Here is a 6,000-nt window from a genome sequence, read left to right as displayed (position 1 = left end):
AGGTTTTCTATTTCTTCCCGTGTGAATTTTGGTAGTGAGTGTGTGTTTAGGAATTTGTCCATTTCTTCTAAGTTGTCCAATTTGTTGGCATATAATTTTTCATAGTATTCTCTGATAATTGCTTGTATTTCTGAGGGGTTGGTTGTAATAAGTCCATCTTCATTCATAATTTTGTCTATTTGGTTGCTCTCTCTTTTCTTTTTGATAAGTCTGGCTAGAAGCTTGTCAATTTTATTTATTTTTTCAAAAAACCAACTCTTGGTTTCATTGATCTGTTCAATTGTTTCTTTGGTCTCTATGTTGTTTATTTCTGCTCTAATTTTTACTATTTTGGAAGAGCATAATTCTTATCCTTGGAGTAGATTTACCTGCAAGTGAATTCCTAAAAAGTTATGTACCCTATCTGTCTAGAGTATGGACACTGTTTATGATATTAAGGAAAAATATTTACAACCTTAGATAAAGGCAAATGTTAGCAGCATGTCTTTTCAGTACCATATAAGGTCAGAGACAAAATCAAGGGTTATTTAATTATTTAGTGAAAGTGCATTTTGTTGACCCTCTTTTTTTATAATTGACGAAAGGTCCAAGACTTAGTGAAGTGTCATATTAACCTGGGAAATTGTGTCTGGTAGAGATACCAATAATTTTTGTCTAGTGGAGAAGATAACCCCAAAATTTGCAATTTATTGCCCTGTAAGATATATATTAGCCACTCCTATATCTAATGCAGCAATCTTATTCTAACATTTATTAAATGGATGGTCCATACTCAGTTCTTTCAAATGATCTCATCATCTTACTAGATCCCTAAGGAATATATGAGTTGAGTGAATGCGTTGAATGAATTTTTGACATATAGTCATTATATGTATGTAAGTCAGGTTTTTAATTTTTTAAAATTGTACTTTCACTGTGATAAAGACATTTTGCTGTTGTGGAGGTAGTTACAGTGGGATTTGGTGGGTGGCAGAAATATATATTTCCAATATAAATTTTGATACTGGAAAAAAGAGCATTAGAATGTGAATAGGAAGAAAGATGGATGGATGGCTAGTTAGGAGTGACATTTCTGGAAAATGCAAATGAAACCGTTAAAATTTGCTTTCCCTCTATATTTCTCCTGAGGGGGTCAACATGCCGTTATATAGTATGGTCACAAGTTGGAGATCTTGCTTAAATAGTAGTGCCTTCTAATAACCGGAATATACATTATCACAATTGAACTTGGTGATTCTAAATTCTCGCAGAATAAAGTTCAACGAACGTTATCATCATTTATATTTTATGTCTGAGATAACGGAGACGCAGAGAGTTTGGGGTTACCAAAAAGACCAGCTGCTGAAAATGCAAACAGTATTCAGTATCCTTGACACTATGCTAAGGGTACTAAGCACTTTTAAGATTTATATGTGGGTGAAATGCATCCGCACAGAGGTCGTCCCTGCACACAGTAAGGGGTGGTACACATGTTTCCAGACATATCCTGCAATTTCTACATACGCTGGAGCTCTTAAGACTCAAGTTTTCAGGACCTCATTTCAATTTTGAGTAACATGAGGATATTGGGCTAATTCAAATTTCTGATTCCTCTGTGAAATGCTCTACACAAAAAAGGGAAGGCCAAAGATATCTGATGGAATGCAAAAGTTGGGAAACACCTACTTAAAAAGTGAGTCAGAGCAACATATAATTGACCCTCAAAAGAGTTCAGCTGCAGATAAACCTTTTCAAGTCTGTTTAACCACGCATTTCCTCAATCTGTTTGGCCATAGGCTGACCCCCTTTGGCCTCACCTTTCCTTGTCCATCACCTGTGAATGTGCCTATGAACACCACCTATTAGCTGAAAACACAAATTTTCCACAGCAATTGAGGAAATTCTGTATTAATCACCTCTGAGGTCACTTGAGCACAATTACTTATTTAATATGCATACAGCACTTAGTACCTGCCAGACACAGCTCTATTCACTTTACAGATATCAACCCACTCAGATCAGGTAAAAATGCACAAGATATTTAGAATTTTCTGCTATATTCTTTATTAAATTTTTTTTTTACGTTTACTTATTTTTGAGAGACAGAGCAGGAGCAGGAGAGGGGCAACAAGAGAGGGAGACACAGAATCCGAAGCAGGCTCTAGGCTCAGAGCTGTCAGCACAGAGCCCGACGCGGGGCCCGAACCCACGAACCACGATATGATGACCTAAGCTGAAGTCAGACGCTTAACCAACTGAGCCACCCAGGCGCCCCTTGCTACGTTCTTTTGTGGTGTCAAGGACTGAATCTAAGCCAACATAGCTGAAGTGAGATGGACTGAAGGGAGGGATTCAGTGAAACATTGTAACAGTTGCTGTCCAACCTTCCCTTGCTCCCCGGTGACAAAAAAGTAAAGGGACAAGAAACCAGATCACTCCAGGTGTGGACTACAAACATTCCATAGTGGTTCTGGCTCTAAGAAAGTTCATCTTTCAATGAGACACCCAGATTCACTATTTATTTTAATGTAAACTATTATAGAGGAAAACATCTGGGAGGAATGTACTCAAAAAAAAAAAAAAAAAAGCATCTGTTGAGAGTAAGCCATCTAGTGAAGCAATATTTAAATGCTGAGAGGAAAAAGAAATCCCCAAACTTCAGGTCTCCTAGTGTCTTAATCTCGGCCAATCTAGCCCAATGTACACAAATCTAAAATCTTGTGGTTGGGTCTGCCAGGAAACTCTTGCTCAGAACTGGGCGTAGGTTGTGTACCTAGCGGGACCTAGATTCCCAGACTGAGGCCAGGAAATCTTGAGCCTGACACTCAAAAGTGAGTCCTAAAGACGGTAGTGAGCATGTGAGCTCCCGGGGCACATATACATGCCTCCTCACCTTCTCTCTCTTGCCCTGACACCCACATTATGAGCCAATCATCACAGGTCAGGAGGAGCAAACGGGCGCGAGCTCTGGGAGTCACATTCAGTGTTTTGTTTGTCTGTTCTCAAAATGGGCAAGCCATGGATTTTCACCTTTTCTAATAGTCCAAGCTTGGAAGGCAGAGCTTTTTCCAATATCGTCTGCTCCGCCAGAGTGAAGACTTCGGCTTCATTTTGTGGTGGAGGCTCATGTGTCAGGGCGACGAGGCTGCACATTACATGTTGTAACGTTTCCTCTGCTTGCAGTGCGAGCAGATGCCTGCACAGCAAGAAGCACACGCTCTGGGTCCTGCGCTTCTTCCCAGATCCCTAGCTCCTATCACATGCCTTTAAAAAAAATCACTACACCCCTGTCTCGTCAATAACCACACATGTTTTTAAAAATAAACAGACTTTTCGGGCACCTGGGTGGCTCAGTTGGTTAAGCCTCCGACTCTTGATGTCGGCTCAGGCCATGATCTCGAAGTCTGGAATCGAGTCCTGCGTCGAGCTCTGCCTGGCAACAAGGAGCCTGTTTGGGATCCTCTCTCTCCCTTTCTACCTCTCCCCTGCACTCTCTCTCTTTCAAAATAAATAAACAGGGGCGCCTGGGTGGCTTAGTCGGTTAAGCGTCCGACTTTCGCTTAGGTCATGATCTCGCGGTTCGTGGGTTCGAGCCCCGCGTCGGGCTCTGTGCTGACTGCCAGCTCGGAGCCTGGAGCCTGTTTCAGTCTGTGACTCCCTCTCTCTCTGACCCTCCCCTGCTCACGCTGTCTCTCTCCCTCTCCTAGAAATAAATAAAACATTAAAAAAAAAATTAAAAAAAAAAAAGAAAAGAAACTACCACTTTGTGGGGCGCCTGGGTGGCTTAGTCGGTTAAGCGTTCGACTTTCGCTTTGGTCATGATCTCGCGGTTCGTGGGTTCGAGCCCCGCGTCGGGCTTTGTGCTGACTGCCAGCTCGGAGCCTGGAGCCTGTTTCAGTCTGTGACTCCCTCTCTCTCTGACCCTCCCCTGCTCACGCTGTCTCTCTCTCCATCTCCTAGAAATAAATAAAACATTTAAAAATAAATAAATAAATAAATAAACATAAAAGATTTAAAAAAAAAACAAACATGCTTTTTAAAACGTATTTTATTTTTAAATTTATTTATTTTTTACAGAAAGAGTGTTAAGGGAGAGGGGCAGAAACTTAAGTGGGCTACATGCTCAGCTTAGAGCCCGATGTGGGACTCAATCCCACAACCTTGGGATCATGACATGAGCTGAAATCAAGAGACTGAAATCAACTGACTGAGCCACCCAGGCACCTCCCCCAATAATGATGCTTTAAAAATGTTGGGGGTGCTTCGTAAAGTACATATCCATTTACCTGCAAAGGAAATGGGAGTGATGGGGAAGAAAACATGTTTATATCTTAATTATGTAGGAAAGCAGTCAAAGGATTACCATGAGCCCAAAGAGAACGTCAGAGGAAAAAATACACTTAAGAACAAGAAAGATGGTACCCTTCAACTCTGGCAGGGACAGGGCCACTGATTTATTCCCGGAGTAGTTAGTCTATGAATAAAAGAAAGAAACAAAGCAAATCTGTGTCTGAGTATCCCCAACTCTGAACCAATGTGCTTTACAATGACCGGCAAATCTGCATTTTGAGAATGACTAATTTTCTTGTAGGCTCTCAACTGTCATCTTCAATACTAACAAAAGCTGGCGTATGACTCTGAATCTGTTCATTTCTTGGGAAGCTTGGCTCTATACCTCTCTTTGTGGCGAGGCCGTAGTTCTGCTATATTGCAAACAGTGTGTGATGGATGGAGTGAGTGACAAGATAGCTAAGCCTTCCCTTTCTCGAGTTGTTCTTTTGCCAGATTTGGGATGAGCAGTTTCTTGCCCCATCATGAGACACACTGGACCCCAGGCTCGAGTGGATCATCATCGCAGGGAACTTGTTAGAAATACAAATCAAGGGCTCTACCCTCCGTGAACTAGAATCCATGAAGGTGGGGACCAGCACTCAGGGTTGCAACAAGTCTGCTTCGCGGTCAGAGGAAAGGACCGCAGTCTGCCATCAGTTACTGTGACCCTTTCTGGGAAAGAGAGCAAGCCTGAGTCAGTGTTTTAGTCTCTTCCACCAGAACTCTTGCTATGACGGAATTTCCAAGTCTGGACTTTCAAGTGCAGTCCCCAAAATGGAATGCGGCACACAGGAAGGCAGAGTGGGGAAAAAGTCCGAAAGCCAGAGAAGAATGACCTGTATGGCTAAGTTGTTTTGTCTGCATCCTGTCTAAAGGCACCAAAATGTACAGAGAATAAACTAAAGGGAGGGGGAAAAATTGGAGCTCAAAGATCTTTCCAGTTTGGAGTAATTTTAAATGGAGCAATAGTCTTCGGCCGGTACGTGTGTTCCACTGAGTTTCAGGCTGGCTTTGACTCCCCTGAGTAATCAGCCCACACACAGGCAGGTTACAAGGTAGAAAAAAAAACACATTTCATTTTCTATTTCCCACATCTCTTTCTGTACGCACATCGACGTACAGCACATGCCAAGAACACCTTCCACAACATCAAGGTAACAGACAGCATTTTAGATAGATGTTGGGTAGTTTCCTGTGCCTAGGTTCAAATTCTGTCTCTGCCATTTACCGACTATTTGAAATGTGGCAACTAACTTATTCTCTGTAGGACTCATTCATTGATTCATTCGTTCATTCAACAATGCTGCTTTGAGTGGCCATTTTGTACCCAAAGTTGTTACATAAATATAGAGTTGCATACACAGTGAACAAGAAGGGTGCTCTAATCTCACACACCAAACATTCCAGGGGAAGATTAAAAGAAAACAGTCAAATAATAACATATATGAAATAATATCAATATTGTAAATAAAAATAAAACAGCATAGTGGGGATAGAAAATGGGTGTTAGCGAAGGTGCCGTTTTAAACATAATGAGTAGTAGGGGCTCCTGCGTGGCTCAGTCGGTTAAGCATCAGAACCAGGGACAACTGCCAGGTTTCCGTTCTGAAAAACTAGGTAAATGGTCATCATGTTTGGTGAAATCAGGAAGCGGGTCAGAAGAGCAGGTTTGGATAAGGAAAGGAATGT

The 6,000-nt window shown here is 41.7% G+C and overlaps 1 protein-coding gene across 2 annotated transcripts in view; it reads right to left on the bottom strand.

Annotated features, from left to right (window-relative positions):
* Nucleotides 1-6,000, bottom strand: part of LOC120224258 (sodium/calcium exchanger 1) — a 317,659-nt gene that overhangs the window by 226,253 nt on the left and 85,406 nt on the right. The gene's annotated exons all lie outside the window — the stretch shown is intronic.

Source organism: Hyaena hyaena, unplaced genomic scaffold (assembly GCF_003009895.1).
Source record: "Hyaena hyaena isolate Hyena2069 unplaced genomic scaffold, ASM300989v1 scaffold_1142, whole genome shotgun sequence".
Taxonomy (NCBI): Eukaryota; Metazoa; Chordata; class Mammalia; order Carnivora; family Hyaenidae; genus Hyaena; species Hyaena hyaena.
The sequence above is the reverse complement of the archived record's forward strand: the minus strand, read 5'-3'. Positions and strand labels throughout refer to the sequence as shown.